At 40.0% G+C, this 26,352-nt stretch overlaps 1 long non-coding RNA gene across 1 annotated transcript in view; it reads left to right on the forward strand.

Moving 5' to 3' along the window:
* LOC112265968 overlaps window positions 1-10,691 on the forward strand; it is a 95,202-nt gene extending 84,511 nt beyond the window's left edge. The window contains exon 3 of the long non-coding RNA XR_002955866.1: window positions 10,573-10,691. This is a non-coding gene — a long non-coding RNA (uncharacterized LOC112265968). The remainder of the gene's footprint in view (window positions 1-10,572) is intronic.
* Window positions 10,692-26,352: the final 15,661 nt, after the last annotated feature.

Consider the following 26,352-nt stretch of genomic DNA (forward strand, 5'->3'; position numbering starts at 1 on the left):
CTAGCTCAGGATCACTGAGTCCTTGTTCACTGAGTCCTTGTCGCAAACTCTGCTACACTTCAGAGCTGCTCACCACTCCACCAACGGAGTCTCTCCTGCCATGCTGATGTTAGGACATGAACTAGAGCTGCCCCTACACAGACTCTCTCTCTATTGGCAACCCGACAGCCAGGAAATTCAAAGCAGCAGTGCAAAGCCAACAGCGTAAAAGTCAGGAGCGCTACAACAAAAGAGCAGAGCTTCCTGGAATCCAAGTGAGGGATTGAGTCAAGGTGCAGCAACCTCATCACGCAGACAAGCTCTGCACCTTCTTGTCAACACCGTGTCAAGTTCAATGTCAGCTGTGCTCAGCTAAATTTTAACTGACTGACGGCTCTCGCTGGCATGCCAGGCGACTGAGGAAGGTGCCACCTCCTGCATGTTTCCACTCTGCCATTGATGTCACCTTGAGTGGTTCACTACCGGTGGAACACGTTTTCTTGACCCCAACTGAAGTACAAGTGCCAGTTGCTGTCACTGCAGCACCCGTTCTGCAGGCTGTATTGGTGCGCTCTCATCCTGCTCACTTTCAAGACTTTATCACCTCCTTTCATGCCTAGTTTAAAAGGGGGGAGTTGTGTTGTGCTGTGTTCATCTCTGATTGTCTAGTATAGCATCCATGATTCGTATCATCGATTGGACGGTCTATTTTGTTCATATGTTTTTTATTGGAAATTACTAGGTGATTTGGTGGTTTTATTTCTGTTGTATTTTTTAGATGCTACTCGTTGAGATAAACATCAGCTTCAACTGAGAACAAGTTTGTTTTTTGTTTTTTAAAATAAAAAACAGCAGTTTTTTAGGTACAGCACCCCGTTCACAAAAATGGTTCCCTCCTACAAACAATAAGTCACGTGGCTGTGGCTTGCTATATAACTCAGGCAGACGGGCATTGAGGCATTCAGTTACTGTTCAATTGAACATTACAATGGGCACAACGAGTGACCTAAGCGACTTTGAGCGTGGTATGATCGTTAGTGCCAGACTCGCAGGTTCCAGTACCTCAGAAACGGCCAGCTTCCTGGGCTTTTCACGCACGACAATGTCCAGGGTTTACAGAGAATGGTGCAACAAACAAAAAACATTCTGTCAGTGGCAGTCTTGGGGGCAAAAACAGCTTGTTGATGAGAGAGGTTGAAGGAAAATGGCAAGAATTGTGCGCGCTAACAGGTGGGCCGCAAATAACTGCGCAGTACAACAGTGGTTTGCAGAACGACATGTCGGAATGCGCAACTCGTCTGTCTTTGTCATGAGGGGGCTTTCGCAGCAGACGACCAAACTGGGTTCAACTTCTATCAGCTAAAAACAAGAAGAAGAGTCTCGTGGGCATGCGATCACCAACACTAGACAATGGAGGAGTGGAAAAACATTGCCTGTCAAGATTTGGCGTAAGCAGCATGAGTCCATGGCCCCATCCTGCCTGGTGTCAAGGGTACATGCTGGTGGCGGGGGTGAAATGGTTTCTGGAATGTTTTCCTGGCACACATTAGGTCCCTTGATACCAATTGAGCAAAGTTTGAATGCCACATCTTGTAGAATCCATGCCCCAAAGAATTCAGGATGCTGTGGAGGCAAAGGGGGGTACGTCCCTGTACTAGATGGGTGTACCTAATAAACTGGCCACTGAGTTTATACTTCCTCACTATCCAAATCACATAGGGAAACCAACTATTACAATCTGAGGAAATATTCATGCCAAGTCATATACAGTACGAGAATGAAACAGCTTGTCTTTTGCTTTCCATCAAGCGCAGAGTCGCAGGTGCAAACACATTATATTGTAGCCCCACAGAGTAGATTAGAACCCCCAAAGCTCTCACATCCAAATCTGTTCTGGATACTTAACATAACCCATTTCATTCTGATGAAGCGACTGTTTTTCCATCACTGTTTAAGGGAATCTCTGAAGGCTTGATAAAGAGTCAAATAATTTCTATTGCTGCACCCCTGTATAACACAATCACAAAAAACAATGAGCATATTCAAAGAGTCCCACGTTAAGATTTCATAAAGGCCCACTATAACCTCCTGGCGGTGACTTGTTCCACCTCACACTCCTCCAAATCCATTATAGATAACTGGCTTGACTGTGGCTCTGTTACATATGTTTACTGTTGAAGTGCACCTGGAGGACTTAGACTGAGGAGCGCTACTGAGATGCTGCATCCTTTCTGAGCAGGATGGATCAGATATGTTTGGTGGAGTGCATAGCATCAGGAGGGATGATACTACTGGATGAATTCTTATAAAGAGGAGGCTCACTTGTAGTCTACGTTGCCTAAAAAAAACAGGATAATACGGTGTACTGTAGAGTGCCTCAGCTGCATCGACAGAACATATACAGAATACAGTACGGTGGTAGTAAGACGTTAAGCTCTGTATAAAGGGTTGAAAACGGGGGCAATCAGATCTATGATAGAAAAGTAGGCGATTGCTTTTTTCCGTCTTTTAAACCAACACCTCTGTTTCAATAACATCTTAGGGAATATTGTGGTGGGTTGAAGTGAAATGGCCTTTGAAATGACTGTCAAGTACATGAAAGCTACCACCCAATTAAACTCAGAGAACCGCAGCATCCTCAAAGTTACAGTTTTTCACTGTAAGATTTAAGCGGTGATTTCAATTTTACTCAGACAAATTAGACCACATGGGCACTTAAGGGACTCATTCTAGTTTCCAATGCGTCTTGTCCTGTATTATTAATTCTCAAATGGTAGGGAGTTAGCACTGAGGGTGCTGGGGATCTGGGTTTTTTTTGGGGGGGGGGGCACTTGCATTATATATGAGCCACATAAACTATGATGCGCCAATAATTACAGTAATGCTGAATTTTCATGTGACGTCTACTACTATCTCATATTTCTGTCACACGTTGTGTAGCTAGCTATGTCAAGTGGGAAGCTAGAGGAGTTTAACTGAGATTGATTAAATTGTGAGCTGGGAAAAACATAAACAATACTAGTTTGGATTGCAAACTTGAAGACAAAGGTAATACGGCTGCTAAAGAACCTTCCAGATCCTGTTCCGGTGTTGTGAGCTAGTGTGTGGGAGGAGAATAAGTAGATAGGGGGGAAATCAGATTGTCGCTAGCTCTACTTTCTACTTTAAGATTAGCTGGCTTTGTTCCTGCTTGGTGTATTGCTAATTATCAGATCAGTGTGAGCAGACTCTGTTCTACCTCTGTGTTCCTTCTTCTTTTTGTCTTGGAAAGACACAAAACCCATGTGCTTTTACAAAAATGCAATAAATATAGAAGTGGACGACTCAAAATTACACAATCCATGAATATTGCAGAGCAGCGAGATGTTTTTTTTGCCTTTTCATGTGGACAGGAAATGAGAAGCTGTTGTTTTTTCCCCAGCAGCATCACCCAGCTTGTCTTAGGTTGGTTGGTGTTGTGCATATGATTTAGTATTGAGCAGTAGCACAGGCTGTCAGTGTGACAGTTCTGACAAAGCACAGGAGCAGCTCTGACATTGTTTACACACAGAGACTAGAAGAGCAGAGCAGGGAGAAATATCTGTCTTCATCAGCAAGGAGGATTAGTTGATACTCTTGGCCCTTGTTTACAGAAATTGTCACATTCATTTGGCAATGCTGGGGCTATGCTGGAGGCTCTGTGTTAGAATACAGTGTTCAGTAAAGGAGTACTACTGTATGAAGGATAACTGACTGTGGAGGGGGACATCTTTAAATAGCACGTCCTTCTGTAGAAACAGTGAAAGTCATTTATTTCCCACTCAACCAGTCTGGTCGTCTGTGAGCTGCTTGGGAATCAACATTCTGTTTCATTCATCCCAGGATTACCCAGGGACACCATCCACCATCCCCAGGGACTCCATCCACCATCCCCCAGTATTACCCAGGGACACCATCCACCATCCCCCAGGATTACCCAGGGACACCATCCACCATCCCCAGGGACAACATCCACCAACCCCCAGGATTACCCAGGGACACCATCCACCATCCCCAGGGACACCATCCACCAACCCCCAGGATTACCCAGGGATGGTGTCAACTGGAGTTGTTTTCAATAATTCTATTAATTGAACAGAATTACAGCTAGTCCCTGCTCAAAGGATTGTACGTAACAGGATATGTCTGACACTATTTTAATGCTAATACTTGTCACACTAAGCCCTGGTAATCTCTATATATGAATTTGTGAATGTGGGGCAATGTCTTTTTGCCAGTAAAGACTGATAGCACAATAGCTTTTTATGAAGAAAACCATAATTTAAATAATAATAGGAAATCCATTCCTATGTCAGTGTGTAAAATAAATCCCATGTTATTGGGTACATGTACACCATAGTCTGTAGTGTAAGAACAAAAACAAGATGGTTGAAAGTACAGGCTGCTATACAATAGGGACTGTATAATATTGCACTTGATTAAATTATTTGAAAAAGATGAACGCATGTTAAATTATGTTGCATGTATTGGCCCTCTGTAACAAATACATTTTCCTGGAAATAGAAGCACCACGCCATATGATTATAAGGAGTCACTGAACCGCAAAATCACTTAAGTATCATGGAGCAGAGCTGCATCCTCAGGTTAAAGCTCAATGGGCCGAGCAAAGGAGTCGTAACAGTACAGGAACTGTCCCGACTTATTATATCAGCGTTGAATATGAAAGTGTGATTTAATTACTGTGATCAGAAAGCATGCTGATGCAACCGACCACACATTCAGACAACAGTCCAGATTATAAAGCCTCAGAGGACATCACAGAAGACTGTTCTTTATGACCGAAAATTCCCTCCTTCTGGCTGATCTCATCTGATTCTTCGCATTGATCCATGCATTCATCCATCGGGCCATGAAAATGAGAATTGTACAATAAATCTTATTTCCTACCACTCTTCGTCCTGACCTATTTTGCATTCATTCACTTCTGCTGAGTTGGTGGAATGTGACAGGAGTATTAATATCAAACCAGGGGGTCTTACATTTCCTTGTGAGAGGACAGAGTAGGGAACAATATACCTCCATTCTGATCAATTAAATAGCTTTATTAGTTAGTGTTAGTGTGGTGGTGCAGTGGTATTTACTGGGAACTACTAAGTAGCCAACCGTTTTGTACTAATGCAGAAGCATAACAGTCATATTTGGAGCATGCGTTCTCTGACATCTGTGCATGTAATCACAAGCACAAGTTTAACAATCCCCTGTAATGTATTTCCACTAACGATCAAAAACCAATTAAGGGCAGAGATTTTGTTTGAAATGTCAAGATACCCCAGATGCATTTTTGGCCTATTGATCTGACAAGAGCATCTCCCTGCAAATCACACTATGCCATGTATCATCACTGTGGTATGGATAAAACTAACCACAGTTTGCGTTTAACATTCAAAGACCGGCCTGTGGAAAGATTACACACACAATCTGTATAGAATTACCAAAGCATCTTCTGGGAATTAGGTAAATGTAAAATATAATCCTCTCAAGCAATTTGTTCTTACATGAAAATGTAGCTTGGTTTATATACGTAAGGACAGAGTGTTGTAGAATTTGAAACTTACCCAGGGGATAACTATACTGTAAACTGGGAGAAAGAGTAATTTTATAGACATACTCAATCGCATGCCAAGTTCTGAGGTCAAAACAGTACTCCCCAGAGACATCTAGAGAACAGTCTTTAATATTTTCAAAAACTATGAGGCCCTTTTCTTTGAACTTATATGCTAAATTGATAATTTCCCATATCTCACAGAATAAACTGGTGAATATAATTTAGAAATTGCACATAAATTAGTTGATATTATGTTAATTTATTGTAACGATTCATTAGATGATTTAAACAGATGCTTTGGATTGTTACCATGCTGGGGTGTTTGTGTTTGAAGTAAGCTATGACCTACTGGCAGAGGTTTACAAGATTTTGGCTGAAATATCGCTGATGCCTGCTTGAATCATTCTCTAGAGTCTTCCAAGGGCACCAGTGCCAGAAAAATGTTAAACATACTCCTCAAGTTAAGAGGAGAAGACAGTATTCTCTGTATGTGCCAAATCTGACACACGCATACACACAAGTATAGCAAAATACGGATTTATACTCAATCTAACCATAACTAAGAATCCAAATTGTCCTTGGGATGCAATTTGTAAAATCCCTTCATGTAGAGACCTCTACAGGGCTCTTAACCCTGCCCCCTGGCCCTGCACCAGATTGATGGCTATTGATTGGCTAGCAATTTAGCCCTTAGCTTTAACTTGACCTTTAATGCCAAAGGTTGGTCAAAGCTAATAAAAAAATCTATTAACCAATCAAACTGCACCTACAAGCAATTTCAGGGGAAAACATATCCTAGTTCCACTTCAAATAAAGATTGGGCTGACAACCACCTTGCCCCTCTGACTTACCTATTGAGACTCATTAGGAACTATAGTGGATTATCAGCACAACATCTACCCAAAATGGCTGCTTGGCCTCAGTAATCATTACTGGTCAGAGGTTGTTTGTCTTCCAGCTTACACCAAGCATTCCGTATGACATAAAACACTTAGCACTTTGTAAGTCATCAGGAAGACATATTTTCTGCTATGTAATTATCTTCAAATGAGAGGGACCGCTTTGAAACAGATTTCAGGTATCTAAATAAAGTAATTTCGGTGGCATCCTTTCAAAAAGTAGTACTTTAAAGTACACCACTGCATTAATCCAAAGTTCTGACATGTACAGTAAAAAAGCCTGAACAAGTAGTAGATGCCCCTTGGAAAATGGTGTTGTTGTTACATTGTGGTTAAGCCTGACTTTACCTTTGCTACAACTACAATAAATACCAAAAGTATGTGAACACCTGCTTGTCGAACATTTCATTCCAAAATCATGGGCATTAATATGGGGTTTGTCCCCCCTTTGCTGCTATAACAGCCTCCACTCTTCTGAGAAGGCTTTCCACTAGATGTTGGAACATTGCTGCAGGGACTTTCTTCCATTCAGCCACAAGAGCATTAGTGAGGTCCGGCACTGATCTTGGGCGATTAGGCCTGGCTCGCAGTTGTCGTTCCAATTCATCCAAAAGGTGTTCAATGGGGTTGAGATCAGGGCTCTGTGCAGGCCAGTCAAGTTCTTGCACACCGATCTCGACAAACCATTTCTTTATGGACCTCGCTTTGTGCATGAGGGCATTGTTATACAGAAACAGGAAAGGGGCTTCCCCAAACTGTTACCACGAAGCACTGAATTGTTTAGAATGTCATCAGCCGCAGACCATTATTCCTCATCCACCAAACTTTACAGTTGCCAGTATGCATTGGGGCAGGTAGCGTTCTCCTGGCATCCGCCAAACCCAGATTCATCTGTCGGACTGCCAGATGTTGAAGCGTGATTCATCACTCTAGAGAACGCGTTTCCACAGCTCCAGAGTCCAATGGCGGTGAGCTTTACACCACTCCAGCCGATGCTTGGCGTTGCGCATGGTGATCTTAGACTTGGGTGCGGCTGCTCAGCCATGGAAACTCATTTCACGAAGCTCCCGAGCAGTTAATGTGCTAACACTGCTTCCAGAGGCAGTTTGAAACTGTTGCTACGTGCTTCAGCACTCGGCGGTCCCATTCTGTGACCTTGTGTGGCCTACCACTTCAAGGCTGAACCGTTGTTGCTCCTAGACATTTCCACTTCACAATAACAGCACTTACAGTTGACTGTGGCAGAGATTCGACGAACTGACTTGTTGAAAAAATGCCATCTTATGACGGTGTCATGTTGAAATTCACTAAGCTCTTCAGTAAGGTCATTCTACTGCCAATGTTTGTCTATATAGATTGCATGGCTGTGTGCTCAATTTTATACACCTGCTAGCAACGGGTGTGGCTATCCACTCATTTGAAGGGGTGTCCACATACACTATATATACAAAATAATCTGTCACTCTATACCATAATACCCCCACCAGCATCACTGGTCCCTGATCATGGCTCATTGTGTCCAGTGCTGAGTCATCCTGACTTTGAGAATGTCCTTTCAGGGGCTTGTGACAGCTGGAGCTGCTGCTTTATTGCTTGTCTTCATTTCAGGCTCCGTCATCACTGCAGTTAGCGAGAGATGAGGAGGAAGACATCTGCTAAAATGTGACAATCTAAACAAGACCTTTTACTAGACCGATTGAAAAACAATGACATTCCGTGATGAATACACAGAATGTGCCTCACTTGGTTATTTCTAAATTGGTTTCCCATTCAGTGAGAGACTATGAGGCCAGGGTCCTATTTTTTGGACGGGTTAGTTCAGAGAGGTGGAGAGTATAGGCTCCCTACAGTGTGTAGGCTATGTACAGTATGTATTTGGTAAAAAAATATCTATAATTGATTTGGGCTTGAAGGCATTTTTTTGTGTCCTTAAATGAGGTCAGCAGGATCTGACAGACTATCACCTGAGGCCTTTAGGTCTTTCCTTCATTAGGAAGAGCCAATATCCCAGTAAATGAAAATCCACTGTCTCTTTTCTCTCTGACAGAAACGGAAGCAGGAGCTACTGCGAGGCAGAATAACTATGCCGTTATTGAAAATGTAAATTTCCCAATTGTAGGCATAGATGCCTTTGTTCTTATCAACAGGGTTTGTTTGGATGCAGCATACCAATTATATACAAATAAATGAATCATTATTATACACCATATTTCACATTTACATTATTCACAGTTAGCTTTAAGCCTTTTAAAAGTTTTTAACGTTGGCTTAAAGATTTCCTGATCAGGTAATCGACATCTGGTTACAGACAGTGCCTATCTATCGACCTGAGACAAAGTGTGTCAGTGAAGTGAGGCTTCTTCTGTGAAGCGTGATTGATGGTCAGAATGTAACAGTGTGAGAGAAGAAGAGAGAAGTCACACTATGGCCAGTTGTCGTACCGCAGTCCTCTTAGTAGGAGGTTTGGCAGACGAGGAGAAACAAAGGGGAAAGACTGCCTTTCTAACATCTGGCTGTCTCAGTCAAGGAGAAGAAGCACATTGTCGGATAACTACTTGACAGAATCTGTCCTTTGGCCAAACGTAGCCCAGCATTGAAGGATTATTTATCTTTCTACTTCATAGGAGGGACTTGTGGGTGGAAAGAAGGTGAAAATCTGTAGGATGGAAAAGGGAAAATGAAAAAGGAGCTGCTTTGATACAGTGAAGGACACTAGGAGACTTGGAGATAAAGTCAGACAGGACGAATTGTCCTTAGCTGACCCTATAGGACTTATCAGTGTGAGCCAGGGGATGGGGTGGCTGAGAGACAGTGATAAAACGGGATATCTGTTGTTAAGCCCATTGTGGAAAAGCCAAGGACATGTTGTTAGAAAACAAAATGACAACTTCATGCACCAGCCAAGGACTGCACTTGTCACACCACTGTAATGTTACAAAGGATAACTAAAGCTGTAGATTTGAAGACGGACTTGAAAATATAGCTGCCAGATGCAGATAATTAGAATAGATAACATGCATGAGGGTATGATTATGAATTATCACCCTCCAAGAGTTTACTGTTCTAATTGCTTTCTGAATAATGACAGATAAGGACATTTGAGGGCACCCACAGTCAGTCTTCCATTGTTTCCTTGTAACCTTCTCTCCTACGTGATGCAACGTCTCTAAGTGGAATTGGATTACAGAAGGTGGGACTGATAGTAACACTCAGAAAAAGCTTCCATCATAAATACATTACTTAATTGGATGAATGAATAGCTGGAGGTGACAACCCTGGAACCCCATTCTAAATACAAATAGATGGCAACCCTGAGTAGAGAATTCTGTTTAAATGAGGGGCTCTGTGCAGACAAATGAGAGCAATATGGTAACCTATGTAGCATTACATGGAACCTCCTCTGCTGCCGTTACGTAGGTTGTTGAACATTTTTGAGTCAAGAGAGAAAACCGAAGACTCACAACCTTGGCAATACCTCTGAAGTTGTTTTATTTGTTTCTAGCAGTAAAAATAGTTTCCTAAGCTAGTCTTTAACACGGGTGTACATTCTCATGGAGTCTGGTGATTTCTCATAAGGGGTGATTCGCTACCGTTTATGGGTATAAAGCCACCAAAGTGAATCACCTCTGTTCTCTTTTAAAAGCTTCATCAGGAAAGAAGAAGAATCAGGGATAATAGATTCCAAGCTCTTGTCAAAATATAATACATTTTTTCATAATGTTCCTCTTTACACTTTGTTCTTCTTCAGCTACAATAATGCAATGAAATATTCATGATGGGATACACAGCCATAGTCATTCTATGTGGAACTCACTTTTTCCCCCTGCTGTTTGTGTTTCTTTCTTCAGTTGTGTCTCATAATAAGATCAGTGTTCACATCTCACCAAAGCTGCCAGGTTTAGAAGGAGTAGATATGTCAATTAAATTATGAATGTCTCACTGCTTGTCTTTGGGAGTACTGTCTTCTTTTCTAAGAATATTGAGTGGCCAGATGACCAACCTCGAATAATGTGTTCAATCAGCCAGGGAAAGTTCCCATGGCTCTGAGCATCAATTTAGTTTAGCTTCAATTACACTGTTTCAAGCAGAGATGTTATCTTGTGTTCCCAGGCCTCTAGGTGTTTCTCTCTAATGCCAGTGGGCGTCGTCCTACTCCCAGAGCTGTGACTGACTGCCAGAGGGACGGGATGCCTATACCCATGTGATATCTGCCATGGAGACCAGAGCTTGATATCTGGTGAGTAGCCTAGGCTGTTTTCAACCCTCCCCACGCCTTGTTTACCGAGCCACTTCAAATTGACTCAAGCAGTTGCAGTCTGTTGTTCCCCTACTTGGGGCAACTTTTCATAGTGCGGAAGTGACCTCTCTCGTTAGGGAGGGAGTGCATCATCACATACCTTCAGAGGCAGGATCATGGAGAATACTAGTAGTCGGGAACCAGCTGTTCCAGCTACAAGAAAAACACAACAACAAACTGTTCCATCATCAAGGCCACCGGTGCATGACCAATTATTCAAATGACCTGTTCTGCTACTTTGACAAAGCCCAAAACAGACCAGGGCTTTCTTTTCGCTAAAAATCCCAACATAAAGGAGAGATGTAAAGGCAGTTAATCACTGTCTAAATAATATGTAATGTGAGTCTATTAATTAAAGCCGTAGTACACCAGAGGATCCAGTTTAATCATCTCTGCTGTGTCTTCAGAGTGCAACCAGCCAGAGATCAGAGTGTGCTTCAAAGAGCTGTGCAATACGTACCTGTTTCTCCCATAACATCTGTTTTCTGACTGGAGTTGGGACAAGCAGACATGTAGCCTGAAAATATAACTTCACACTAACTATTGCTTAAAGTAAATGATGATCCAGTAGGTCTATGTGATGCCAGTAGTGTTGTCTGAGCTGAGGGCATTGGTTTTGTAAGGGAAGGGAGAGCTAGCTGGTGGCCATTCCCACAGGGGGCTGGTGGGGAAGGTGGATTATGCTGTCTACTCTGTGACCCCTTGTGGTCAGAACTCCTGTGGTTCCTGTGGTCAGAGGGGACGCACAATGCTTCTAACAAAGAAATATGATGTCTCCCACTTGTCCTCCCCTGCTCAAAAGGGAATGAGAGGGCAATGCTAATTAGCCAGCTTGTGTTACTGAGCCGAGCTTAGCTAGTGCACACACCCTGCCCTGCACACCCACCCATCCCGCCACACACACACCCCCACCCCTTCTGATAACATGCAATGTCTGCAATAGTCATGCTTTATGGATGCCTCTGCATATTTCCTTGCACCATAAGAATTTCTGATGGGTTGGTGTCATAACAAATAATGCTTCCATGTTTAATTAGGCACTGTCAAGATATGTATATTTTACTGAAATACCCTTCAATCAATTATTTAAAAAAAAAAGTAATTTATTGAATGTCTGTAAGAAGCCATTCTGGTCCATTCATATTCGTTTAACATCTTTGATCCAGCTGTTCTTTTGTCTGCAGTTTAATAGTTGTCAGGGATGATGCAGGTGATACCAACATGCATAACAAGTAGAGGACCTCTCCCAGTTCATCTCTATTCACATTAATCTGAGCCTACAAAGTGCTCTGTGAACAGGTAGTAAATATGAGTGTTTACTCAAGAATCGGAGCAAAGCAGGACTAAGACGGAGGCTAAGTTGAGGTATCACCCCTCAAACACTCCCAATTCAAATGAAGAAGAAAGGATAAGACTCAGCGACATTACATTACCCAGCGCTCTCCTCCTTTTCCTCCTCCCATCTCATGTGTGGTCAGATCTCTCCCCTCAAAGTCATCTGAACCTTTCCCTCTCTGGTTCCTGGAATACCAAGTATGGGAGGCTGAGCAAGGCAGAGTAATAAGCTGTAGAGGGGAGGCTCAAGACGTACTCAAGGGGGTTCAGTTCTGCCATGATGCCAAGACACTCTCTGAATAACAAATTGCACCATCATCCCTTTACAGTGCACTTGTTTTGACCAGGTTCCTTAGGGCTCTAGTCAAAGGTATGGACTAAATAGGGAATATGCTTCCATTTGGGACGCACATACGTTCTCTGCTAGGCTCAATCCCTGTTATTTGTGCACTAATCATCCACCAAATGAAACCATATGACCAGCCGTATCACACTGAATCTCAGCATCTGAGTCATTTGGTGAACATTCCTAGTAGTGAAGTGATGAAAGACATTACTTTTTTTTATTGGATAAAATATGCATCTATCTTAGTCAAGCTTTCAGGTAACCTCAAATCACATGAAAACCATAACACCAAACCAGACACAATGGCTGTGTGACAGAGGCACGGGGAGCTCAGCGGGTTATATGTTTGACCTCCTGCTGTTTCCTCTTAGTCAGTCACAACTGCTTAATATCTGGTCATATGCACAGATTCTCTCTCCGCTGGTGAACACATGCAGAACGTAACGGACTCACTGAAGCAGCCTTATCTGATCCACCACTCACTCATTTAGATGTCCGTTGTCTTTTTCAGATGCACTGTTGACTGTTTGTTTATCGTGTGGTTGTTGTTGTTTTCGTCCTACTCCTCTGATGTTTCTGGAACTCATTCATCCCATCAGACATCAGCGTGAACAGAGACCGTTCTCCAAACTCTTCTGAAGTCCCTGATCAAAGATATGGAAACATGTAGAAGTCCGTTCTGATAGATATCTCTGTGACCTCGTTGTTCTACCGAACAGCAACCACAGTAATAGAACTCCACCACTCTGTGGGACAGATTTGAAATATTTACTATCAAAGTTTCATCATACTACATGCGTGAAAATTTATGTGAATTAATATGAATAATGTTTTTAGATCTAATGGATATCGTTTCAGTAGTATAAAAGAGTCAACTGGCTAATATAACCAGAACTTTGCACTACTATCAAGGAACTGTGGTGAAACATTGCCTTATTGCAAAGACAACCGAAATCCATTTATGCATCAATTCACTTTCAGTTTCAGTGTATCCGTCAACAGAGGTTGCTTTCCCAACAAGATTTGTTCTGTGTTCCTCAGTCAAGTTAATGGCACCTGTGGTATGCCAGCTGTGGATACGAATGTATTTCACTATCTTCACTCTCACTATTGAAAAGCAGCTATTGCTTCTAAAAAACGTTGAATGGCCTGTTCAGTGTATTGGTGCTATGATCAGTGAGAGGGCCAATATCTCATCCAGGCAGTATTGGTGTCCATCTGTGCAATGGAGTAAACAAGTCCATGGAAGGAGGAGCCCAGCCTACTGCTCTCATTTTATGAAGCACTTAGAAGGAGTGGGAGAGCACCATGAGACTGCAGGCAGATGAGCAACAGGTTGTGAGCCTCCTCTCCTTCCATTGTCTGCTCTAGCATATGGGAGACAGACAGAGTGTCCTCAAAGACGCCTGGCAGCACTCCTCCCAGCCTTCATCTGCCTTCATGCCTGGCCATGGAGCAGAGCTCGCACCACTTGAGATTACAGTCATGTCCAAGCTGTTACTGTAATTTGCATTGGCTCATGGGTAGGGGGGAGTAAGGAGGAGGAGCGGCACATGAAGCAGGCCTGATATAAGTGGCCCTGGCAGCACAATGAGCTCGCCTGGCTTTAGCTTTCTGGATGAGTTGCAGGAGCAGGGCTATATTAAAGTGTAATAATGGCATCGAGCCATTGCATAAACACAGGGTGGGGGATTTGAAACCAAATAAATGAGAGTTTAATTCAGGGTTTATTAGACAGAGTCTGTAAATCTGTCCCATGCAAAATAATGAGTCTGAACGTTGTGAACATAAAACAGTGCTGCAGCAACTACTTTGGCCAGAACTCAAGTTAAAGGCTAACATTGGTATTGACTTGTTTTTCACTGATTAGAAACTTTAGGTGCATCAGAAGCAATATTTTCTGTTACTCTAAATCTAAATGTGGTTGTCTTACCAGTATTACCACAACAGAGCTTAAAGGGAATGGACTTGTTGCAGGCGTATTACCCAAGAAGCCATTTAAAATAGAAATATTAGACCTTAAGCATAACTATTTCTTTAATATGCCACAGCGTAGCTGTCTCAGACCATACATCATAACCTAAAGTCACTGTTCATGACGCTGAAATTACTGAAACTTAATAGTCACACTATTAAATCAGCACCAATATTAGCTTGTGGACATAATCCTTTAAATCTTGATTTCATGTCTCCAAATTATTAATTAGCCAGTAACAGAAAATGAGAAGCAATTTCAGATACCCCACACCCCCTCCAAAGATGTTGTGTAAAAGCTATTTGTAGCAGCAGAGCCAAAGGCCCATGTCGCTCCCTCAGGTATCTCTTTTACTCATCCCCCTTTTTCCTCATATATGGGACGTATACTGTATGTTTACTTAAGGTCATATGTTCCCTGCATCAAACTCATGTCCCTTACATTTACCCTCTACTCTCCAATCCACCACCACCCCCCACCACCTTCACCCTCCACCACCACCACCACCCTCCACCCCCCACCACCACCCTCACTAGGCTCACTGTCCTCTGGCGGTTTTATTTTGTCAGTCCAATTTGTAGATTTGTTACATTCGAATAATAGTGCTATTAGAAGTGGGCTAGAAAGGTCAGATGTCTGAGCAATTTAAGTTGTGTTTACCTCCCTAAGGCATTGCTTTAAGACTACAAGCAGCTCATTTCCACGGTAGCTAAAGAAAAATGGTGATGCACTCAGTGACCGACTGTTTCCTGGTGGTTCACAGCCGAAGGGACGATTAATTAATGCAACAACAACCAGTGGACACATGGAACATTGACTGAATACTACTCAGCACAGACTAGACAGCTCCCACTGGCCTCTGGGATTGATATCCACCTCCATATCCCAACCTCGACTATCTCCTTCTTTGTCTCCGGCTGGAGCAGACTACTACTTTTAATCATCATGAATCAATCAATCCTCTATTATCTTCAACAAACAGAGTAGGTTACTATCAGTATTCTTTTTTCTACAGTCCCTTTTTTTATCTGACTATTTACATTGATAGAATAAACCGTGCACAAGAGTGTTTTATTACATCAGGGATCTTCAGAATTCAAGTGGAGTAGAATTTGTTTATCTACTTGCAGTCTAAATATCTCCACTTGATAATTTGGATGTCAATGGTATTTCAGGTGAAAAATGCTTTCAGAATAAACAAAGGGGTAATAGCCTTGAAATTGCATAGTTTTTAGCCCTTTATCATGTTTGCACTATTCCATCTCATTTTAATGTTTATTTTCCAAGTGCCTATACAAAAATAAGTATTTAACAATAGAAATGCATCCATTTCTGACCAATCTTATTGGGATAATTAAGCAGCATCAATCAAATGTGCTATGTTATATCTATCATCGCCTGGTGACTTTGTGAACTTTAAAAATGGTCCAGACAATCAAATAATCATCCACACTCCTACTTCTGGGAAAGTTAAGGACAGGCGGGAAAATGGTATTCTTTTTGGTGAATTTCTTCAACAATCATAACTCCTATACTTAATCTATTCAGCTTGGAAAATGTTAGCAATTTGAAATCATAGAATAAAGTTTCAGTTTGTATTCATACTGTTCCCTTGTCCCTGACATACCTGTGAAAATTTTATTAGCATATACCAGGCGGATAAAAGCGGTAGAGAACACAATAGTGTCCTTGAAAAAAGAAACCGGGAGTTTTTGTACAGCTGCCCACTGTCCTAAAGCTGTATGATAGGATAACGGATAACAGCAACTAGCCTAGAGGACACGTGTTGCAGGAATTTATTTGATATCAGGTTATACAATAACATACAGTAATGTACTTGCTTACTGGGTGGTTCCAGCCCTGAATGCTGATTGGCTGACAGCCGTGGTATGACAAAACTGTAACGTTCTGACCTTAGTTCCTTTTTTATGTCTTTCTGTTAGGTTGGTCAGGGCATGAGTTGGGGTGGGTAGCCTATGTTATTTTTTCTATGTTGTTATATTTCTATGTGTTTGGCCTAGTATGGTTCTCAATCAGAGGCAGGTGTCATTCGTTGTCTCTGATTGAGAATCATACTTAGGTAGCCTGTTTTCCCCATTTTGGTTGCGGGTGTTTAATTTCTGTTTAGTGTCTGTTTACCTGGCAGAACTGTTTCGTTGTCTCTTCGTTGTTATTTTGTGTAGAGTTCAGCTTTCAATTAAAATATGACAAACACTTACCACGCTGCATTTTGGTCCTCCTCTCCTTCCACCAACAATAATCGTTACAAAAACATTTATTTTTACTGCTCTGATTCTGTTTGTAACCAGTTTATAATAGCAATATGGCACCTCAGGGGTTTGTGGTATATAGCCAATATACCACGGCTAAGGGCTGTATCCAGGCACTCTGCGTTGCGTCGTGTCGTGTGTAAGAACAGCCCTTTACCACACCCCCAGTGCCTTATTCCTTAAATATACTGCCCTTATGGCTGACCCCTATGCATTAATTTAACAAAAAAACATTTAAAAAATTAAGTTTAGATGAATTGCTCTCCAAGTGTTCTCAGCTGAGCATTAACTGTGAAATGTTAAAATGCCTTTATTTCTTATTCTTAGCACAGAGCTATGCACAACTTCTCACAGCATACTTAAAATGGGCAAGTGGCCATCTCAAATAAGAGGATTGTCCTGATTATTATACTAATTAAGGGAACTGACGGGAGGAGGCTTTTTGGCTCTGTGGTTACAATTTACGCTTAATTCAGTTTGGCTTGAAAAACACCACATCCAGTAATTCCATTATGCATAGTTTGTCGTTTCCGTTTTCCAAACCATCCTAATGAAGAATTTCATGGACCTAATCCGGGCTTTGTGGAGAAGGATGTATCAGGGTACAATTTGTTTGGTGTCACTTCAGAGCAGGGATTCTGTACAGAGCACTTACTGTATTCAGTGATTGTTGGCAGCCAAGTGGCATTATTTGTTTGTTGAGTATGGGAACACTGTTGTGTTCCTTAAACAATAGAAAACTAATCATTCAATATAAATCAAGCACATCATTTGTCTCAAGGCTCAATCAAGGCTCACACACATTTACTCTTCAAATTCACAGCCTGTTCAAATTCATTGTGGAGCAAAACCATTATGATTTCATTGGATCTCAGGAAAAAGACTAGCAAAACATCAATGTAGGTGTAGAATAAACCTCTGACAATTACTTGTTGTTCAAATAACCATTTAATCCTTCCTACAATTTAGTAGGATGGCAAAGTCTTCCTTCTCAGGAATTTGCTATGATTAAAGGCTGTGAGTCTAGTTAGTACTTTTCAATTATTGTAGTTTTCCTGACAAGTTTTTGGGTGAGGTTCGTAATTGAAAAGACAAGTCACATCACTCTGCATCCTTTTCGCCATTTGCATGTGGCCATAATTATAAAATGCAAATGTTCTCTATTTACCAAGGTATTCACACTTTGAGACGATGTGACCAGAACTCCCTAGGGTTATGTAGCACCACACAGAGCTTGGCTTAGTGGCGGAGATGGAATTGACTCCAATGAACTCAGCCTGTCAATAATTATGCCAGTTTCCTGACGAGAGTCACGGTGGGGTGGCTAAAAGTTCACTGCCTACATTGTCTAATTGGAATTTACTCTCGCCTGACAGTCACATAGGAAAGAAAATAAGCATTGCTTGACCATGTTGTGGGTGTGTATACAATGAGGTGGCCTTTTCTGAACTATGGATAGGACATTGTTTTCCTCGTGGTCAGTTATAATTGACCATTTACAATGTTGCATTCAAATTCGCATGAATTAGATTTTAATTGATATAAATGTGTTGATAGCAGAGAATGACATGAAAAAAATGAAACTGAGGCGCTCTTTTAGCATTGCTGAAAATACACTATGTTGTCTGCTTGCATTGATAATTTTAATAAGAAGATCCCAAAGACAATGGGGAATTTACATTATTGATATTCTGTGTGGATTGGTCAGATGTTTTGATAATACATTTCAAAGAACAACCTTGAGGAGTTCCCTCTTGGTAGGGGCTAATTTGTTAATTAGATATCAGACACTAGTTTTGGAGGTTATTTAACTAAGAAATGTTCTGAATAATTAATGAATGTCGTAATTAGACTTTTAATTGATAATGAATAGGCGTATATTGGAATAATTTAATAGATTAAAATGCAAAATCATGGTTTTAAACACATTATGAAGATTTGACGACAAATTATGGCATAAGTGGACGACAAGCGAATAAGATTTCGATTAAGATATTAATGAGCAAGCGACAACGAACATAGTCAATATAACTATTTGTTCAGCACTTTTGAAATGTACAGCGACATAATTCAGAACATGGGCCGTTCTTAGTGTTCTCCCTGTACCAGTCAGAACCGTAGGGTAAATAAAGGGGGCACATAAACAGACAATGAAAGCTCTTACAATATTTGATGATTACATTTAATTAAAACAGGTTATAGGCTATTTGTGCACCACCAAGTTAGAACAGTAGGGGAAATTAAGAGGTGAAAATATACCAAATTATTAGGGTGAGGCTAATTGAACGCCATTTGGGTCTTTGCGTGTCAAGACATATAACACTATTTGACGCGTTAAATACGCTTTTAATTTGACACGTCAAGTAACACAATTATATTATAGAATGTTGAGTGTGCTGAATTTGCACGTGCAAGCCAAGCACCACAACTACTAACGTTACGTGTTTACAATATCGCGTTGGTGAAAATAGACCAAATTATTAGGGTGAGGCACATGGGCTACTAACAGCTTACTACACAACATACACACTGGGCCGGTTTCACAGACGGTGCTTAGATTAAGCCAAGAGTAGGCCTTAATGTGTACTTGTTAAACTAAGACATTTGAGTAGCTTTCATGAACGTGGCTTAAATTTGGCTTAGTTAGTTAGAGACTATGGAGTCCTGGAGTAAAGGAAGTAAGCCTAAATGAAAACACCTGGGTTAAGCCTGATTAGGTTAAGTATGAGCACATGCTGTTGGTCTAACGGTGCTCATAAAAACCCGGAATGAAATAGGAAAATGTGAATCTTGAGACAAAACAAAAATAATTTGTTCAAAAAACTTTAGTGAGTATGAAAAAACGCTACTAAAACACATTGTGTCAAACCATCTAGTTATTGAAAGTAAAAACCATACTGCTGCTACTGAGCAAAAGAAAGAATGGTTGGGCTGCAATTTGCAGTGAATTCAATGCAAATGAAAATGTAACCACAAGAAGAGTACAACAACTTCAGGTGAGAAATCTTCATTTATCAGTATTTCACATTTCTCATAGTCATATCTTTGTGACATCACTTATATTGAATGATATCTGCCTTTATACTCTGTGGAAGAACCTTAAACTGGCTTTAAAAAAAGATAATGCAGAGATCAGAAGAGAGTGATTTACTACTGGTGGTGGGCCACCAGAAAAAGACAATACTGATCAATTGAGTGACTCTGGATTGTATACCAGACGATGACCATTTGGACAGTTCAGATGAAGAACTGAGCGCAAATGGTACATATACCAAAGACAGTAAAATGGTTGCTTCCTTTGGTAAATATATTCCACTGTCTGTGTCAATCTTTATTATTCTTTCATTCTAAGGACCATATGAGTTTATTTGTGCTTCTAATGGTGTTCTTTTTCTAGAGGAAAGGAATCTGAACAGGTTGGAAGAGCCAGTGTACAGTGAGGGTGTACCCTCCACATCTGCTATAGCATCCCTGAGAGAAGATGCTGCCACCACCTTTCAGCAAAGAACAAAAAAGATGACCATGCATGAAAAAACAAAGGAATTCATGTTATGCTCATGAAATCCTATCTGAGGGAAGAACATGAAATGAAAAGGAGAATTCTACAGGTTGAATTGGATATGAAGTTGGAAGAGAGAGGTATGATCCCAACAATTTACAGTAATGAGACAATTGTGATTTACCAGCCGTGGTGAACAATATCATATGTAAAAAATAAATGTTTTGTCATTTGGATATTCATGAGTGAGAGTATTTTAATAACCACAAACTACATTTTAAACCAGCCTTGGTTTGGTCACTCATTTTGCTGCACACTATTTGAATTGTGTACAGAACAAACATTATCATTATTATTAGTAGTATTTTTCCATACTCCAAACACGCCCGACCATCCCTCTCGTGCGGATATGAGCTCGGTTGGATCTTGCTGCTCAGCTGTTGTGGGATTTATGTATGGAGTGAATTGAAAAGTTACTCTGACCACATCCACTGTCACCAAGTAGTAGTCCACTATGTTGTCCTCTCTGAAACTGAGCACACAATGAAGAGTTGAGAAAAATCCTTGAATTGTGAGTTGCACCTTTCCAACGGGCAACAATGTTTGAAAACTCTAAATTAGGAGTGCATACACCTTGAACATTGATGGAAACCAGTTCTTACAGTTCCTGTACTCCTCAGCATCAGGAGTTGATGGACACTTGATGGGAATATGACATCCATCTATACAGCCAATCACTCCTGGGAAATGCCCATGTTCATACAATTGCACTTTATAGTTGGCTTGGCCAGCAGCATCAGTAAACTTGATGTAATGACTCCTCAGTTCACAAATGGCCCTGCAGACTGAACTATTTTACACACCGTTGCTTCACAGGCACCACACAAATCATCAGTTTCCCGATGAAAGATTCCAGATGCCAAAATCCTCAAAGTGATCAGAACTTGGAGAGAATCGGGTAGAGGCCTTCCTCTTTGAGACCGAGAGGAAAGTCTAGGCTCAATCAAATATATTATCTCCAATGCATTTTCTTTGTACATACAAAAGCGGCCTCGAAAAGCTATTTCATCAACGTAATTGAATGATTTACTCCTATCCACAAGTACTCATCTGGCTGGCCTCTGTAGTGCATGATGGTCTTCCTTTAGATATTCCAAATAGTCCATACTCCATCACAAACAGTACTAAGCAGAAGTTAAATCTGCCTCTTTGAAGGAAATTTTTTTAAAAGAGGGGGATCAGCTTTAATATTGTGGAAAGATTGTTGCTTCCATCAATGTAATTGTCTGCATCATTTCCAATCCCCCATATATTTTGGGGGTAAATAAATAAATATAAAAATATACACACATACCCATATTTGTATGCATAAACATTCATACATATACATTCTTTGAATATACCTTTATTATTCCCTGCAAACCCTACCACCCCTCCCCCAATTGGAGTAAACGAATAAACAATAGCACTTAGGATTCTACCTTCCGTTTATACATATTTTACAGACACAATCTACTTTACAATAGTTACATTTTATTTGTTCTTAGTCCTTCCTCTATTTCTGATGTCCATCCAGTTTGATTTCTATTTGTAACTGTGCTGTTTCACAAAATGTCTGAACTTATATACATTTTACAGATCCCGTATGCTTTACATTGTTTATCTTGTTATTAGTCCCACCCTTCAGCTCCATTCAACCCCTCCCATGTATCTCTTAACACCATCCATTTTGGATTTCTATTTGCCATATATTTTTCAACTGTGCTGTGATCACAAAAATACTGAACCTTTCTATTCTCATAGCTTTAACAGATTGTAAATTAAAGAAACATTTTTGCTAAAACAATTATTATATTATTGATTGATTGACTATGAATTTTCAAATCACCCAGTATGGCTATCTACAGCGTTAGCTGTAGGTAAATGTTGCAATTCTTCAGCCATTCCTGGACCTGTGACCAAAAACGAGCTGCATATGGACAGTACCAAAATAAATGATCTAATGACTCTGCCTCCTCACAGCAAAATCTGCAGAGCTGGGAAGATTGTATCCCCCATATATATAACATTCTATTGGTTGCAAGAATTTTGTATAATAATTCAAATTTAAAAATGTGAAGTTTTGAATCCGCCGTTGTTTTGCGTGTTAATTCATAAACCATGTGCCATGGAATGGGTACATAGAAATTCTCTTTCCAAATATTTTGACATTTTCTTTAACCATTTAATGGTCTTTAATTCAAGGCTGACAGACAAGTTCCTTACTTTTTCCCCCTTCTACTTGCCTCTTCCATTTTTGTGGTAATGCTGCAATTAGTTGGATGTAATTTTGGGTAGAGCAGACATTTCCATATGTCTGTGTTAGCTGCATGTGTTGGTTGATTCCTTTTGATTTTCTCATGATGTCAAGCAAAGAGAAACTGAGTTGGAAGGTAGGCCTTGAAATACATCCACGGGTACACCTCCAATTGACTCAAATGATGTCAATTAGTCTATCAGAAGCTTCTAAAGCCATGACATAATTTTCTCGAATTTTCCAAGCTGTTTAAAGACACAGTCAACTTAGTGTATGTAAACTTCTGACCCACTGGAATTGTGATACAGAGAACTATAAGGGAAATAATCTGTCTGTGAACTATTGTTGGAAAAATTACTTGTGTCATGCACAAAGTAGATGTCCTAACCGACTTGCCAAAACTATAGTTTGTTAACAAGACATTTGTGGAGTGGTTGAAAAATGAGTTTTAATGACTCCAACCTAAGTGTATGTTCTGACTTCAACTGTAACTCCACCAGTCCTATTTATATAATTTACAAACATTATACCTTTTTTTAGATTTATTTTCCTTTCCATGGAAGCAAGATCTTATGTATTTTTGCTAACTTTCTATAAAAATGTATTGGAGTGAGATCATTTCTTTCTTTCAGGATTTGTACACCGAGTACGTCCACATCCCCGGCAGACCATTGTATTGGTAAACTACACGGTAATGTAAAAGTTACATTTTTAGTGATCCGATACGTAATATAGTACACTAATCATAATGTGGTTTTAATCCAGAGAAGTTAGAAAAAGTATCTAGATCCTCTATGAGGCTGTGGAGGGATTCTAATTATGGTTTTAAAAGAAAACATGAATCATCAGTGTACAATGACACCTTTGTTTTTAAGCCACGGATTTCTAATCCCTTAATATTATTGTTGGATCTAATTTTAACAGATAACGTTTCATTGGCAACAATAAATAGATATGCCGATAGTGGACAACCTTGTATTACTCCTCTTGACAGTTTAAAACTTTCTGAGATGTAGCCATTATTTACTATTTTACACCTAGGGTTACCTATACACAACTTTAAGAGATTATAAGAGATTATCCAAAATTTAAATATTCTAGGGATTTATATATAAACTGCTGCCGTACTTTATCAAAAGCCTTTTCAAAATCAGCTATGAAAACCAGGCCTGGTTTCCCCGATATTTCATAGTATTCTATTGTTTCCAGTACTTGTCATATATTATCAGCAATGTATCGTCCATCTAAAAAACCTGTCTGATTAGGATGAATAATATCTGACAATACCTTGTTAATTCTATGCACCAAGCATTTAGTTAGAATTTTTGCATCACAACACTGAAGTGTAAGAGGCCTCCATTTTTTTAAAATGGACTGGATCTTTATATATACCACTTGGATCCTGTTTCAAGAATAATGGAATCAGACCTTGTTGAATGTCTGATAATCTACCATTTATATAGGAATGGTTAAAACATGCTAATAATGGTCCTCTGAGTATATCAAAAAAGTTTTGTATACTTCCACTGTTATGCCATCCTGCTGTGGAGTTCCCAGCCTTAAAGGCTTTAATTGCATCAAGAAGTTCCTCCTCTGTAATTTGGCCTTCACATGAGTCTTTCTGTACAGATGTTAATTTTATATTATTATCAAGAAAAAAAATCCATACAATTAGCTTCGGTTAGTGGAAATGGAGGAGACTGAAACGAAAACATATTTTTAAAGTACTTTACTTCCTCTTTCAAAATGTCATTCGGTGAATCATGCGTGACTTCATCATTTGTAAAGTTTCAATAAAAACATTTTGGTAGCATTTCTATGTTGAAGATTGAATTAGAATTTGGTGCATTTTCCCCCAATATTCCATCCAGTTCGCTTTATTTTTTATAATATATTACCCTGGATCTTTCTTGTATAAGTTCCTGCATTTCTTTTTGTTTTTCCTCTAACTAATTCTGTGCCTCTATGGTACAGTTTTTATTGCTATCTAACTGTACTGTTAGTTCTTCAATTTCCATTGTTAACATGGACTCCTTTGATCTAAATTGCTTTTGTTTTATAGAGGAGTACTGAATTGCATGGCCTCTAAAAGCACATTTAAAAGTGTCCCATACATTAAGGGGATCTGCTGTACCTATGTTACATCGGAAAAAGTCAGTTATAAATTATTCTGTCCTAGTTATAAATAAGTTATCATCCAGTAGGCTTTGATTAAATTTCCAATATCCTCGCCCATGTGGAAATTCTGTAAAAGTAATATATACACCAATTATGTGATGATCCGACCGCATTCTGTCCCCTATCAACACTTTTTAAACTTTTGGTGCCAGAGAGAATGACATAACACAGTAATCAAGACGACTAGCTTGATTAAGCCTCCGCCATGTATATCTCACTAGGTCAGGGTATTTAATCCTCCATATATCCACTAATTCCAATATATCCATGACATTCATGATCTCCTTAAGTGCCTGAGGGTGATAGTTGTAGTGTGATTTCCTTTCCGGTCCATAGAGGTATTTAAGACCGTATTAAAATCTCCCACCATAATAATAGAGTCTAGTGTTGCTTGTAGATTTGATCAATTCTTATATATATTTTCAAAGAAGCTTGGATCATCATTATTCGGACCGTATAGGTTAATAAGCCATATCTGTTTATTGTTCGATAAATCTACCATGATGATGTTTGGACAATTTGCACATTTGGATCAAAATTACTGTTAATTAATATCATCACACCTTTTGAATTTCTTTGCCCATAGGAGAAATAGATTTAGCCCGCCAGTCCTTTTTCCACAAAACTTCATCTAAAATTGTTGAATGAGTTTCCTGTAAACAATAGATATTATATTCCTTCTCTTTTAGCCAGATAAATACTGATCGTCTTTTCTTATTATCTGCTAAGCCATTACAACTATAACTGGCTATACGTATTTCACCACTTACCATAATGAGAAACAAGTTTAAATTCTATTTATCAAAATATATGTTTGTAAATGTACCATTAAAAAGTAACATGATGAATGAGTGTCTATATAGCTGTACCATGATATTTGCATTGCTACTAAGTAAACCCCCAATTGGTCCCCACTATTCCACCCGCTAATAGCCCTCCTCATCCCGAGTTGGGTTGTCATCCCAATGCCCGGCAGACCACCCCGACACCCCGGATCCCATAGCCCCAGAGAGACCGGGACCCATCCTTCGAAAATAGCACACAGTGCCACCAACAGAACAGAAGCAGATCAACCGCCAAATGCATTTCCATCACCCTCACCCCAATTCGTATTATATATAGCTATTAACCACAACAAAAATATAAGTTTACATACACCTAGGTTGGAGTCATTAAAACTCTTTTTTTTAACCACTCCACAAATGTATTGTTAACAAACTATAGTTTTGGCAAGTAGGGTAGGACATCTACTTTGTGCATGACACAAGTCATTTTTGCAACAATTGTTCACAGAAAAATTATTTCATTATAATTCACTGTATCACATTTCCAGTGGGTCAGAAGTTTACATACACTAAGTTGACTGTGCCTTTAAACAGCTTGGAAAAGTCCCAAAAATTGATGTCATCGCTTTAGAAACTTGTGATAGACTAATTGACGTAATTTGAGTCAATTGGAGGTGTACCTGTGGATGTATTTCAAAGCCTACCTTCAAACTCAGTGCCTCTGCTTGACATCATGGGGAAATCAAAAGAAATTAACCAAGACCTCAGAAAAAATGTAGACCTCCACAAGTCTGTTTCATCCTTGGGAGCAATTTCCAAACGCCAGGTACCACGTTCATCTGTACAAACAATAGTACGCAAGTATAAACACCATGGGACCACGCAGCCGTCATACAAGTCCTATATCGA

The sequence above is a fragment of the Oncorhynchus tshawytscha genome, linkage group LG13, assembly GCF_018296145.1.
Source record: "Oncorhynchus tshawytscha isolate Ot180627B linkage group LG13, Otsh_v2.0, whole genome shotgun sequence".
NCBI classification, from domain to species: domain Eukaryota; kingdom Metazoa; phylum Chordata; class Actinopteri; order Salmoniformes; family Salmonidae; genus Oncorhynchus; species Oncorhynchus tshawytscha.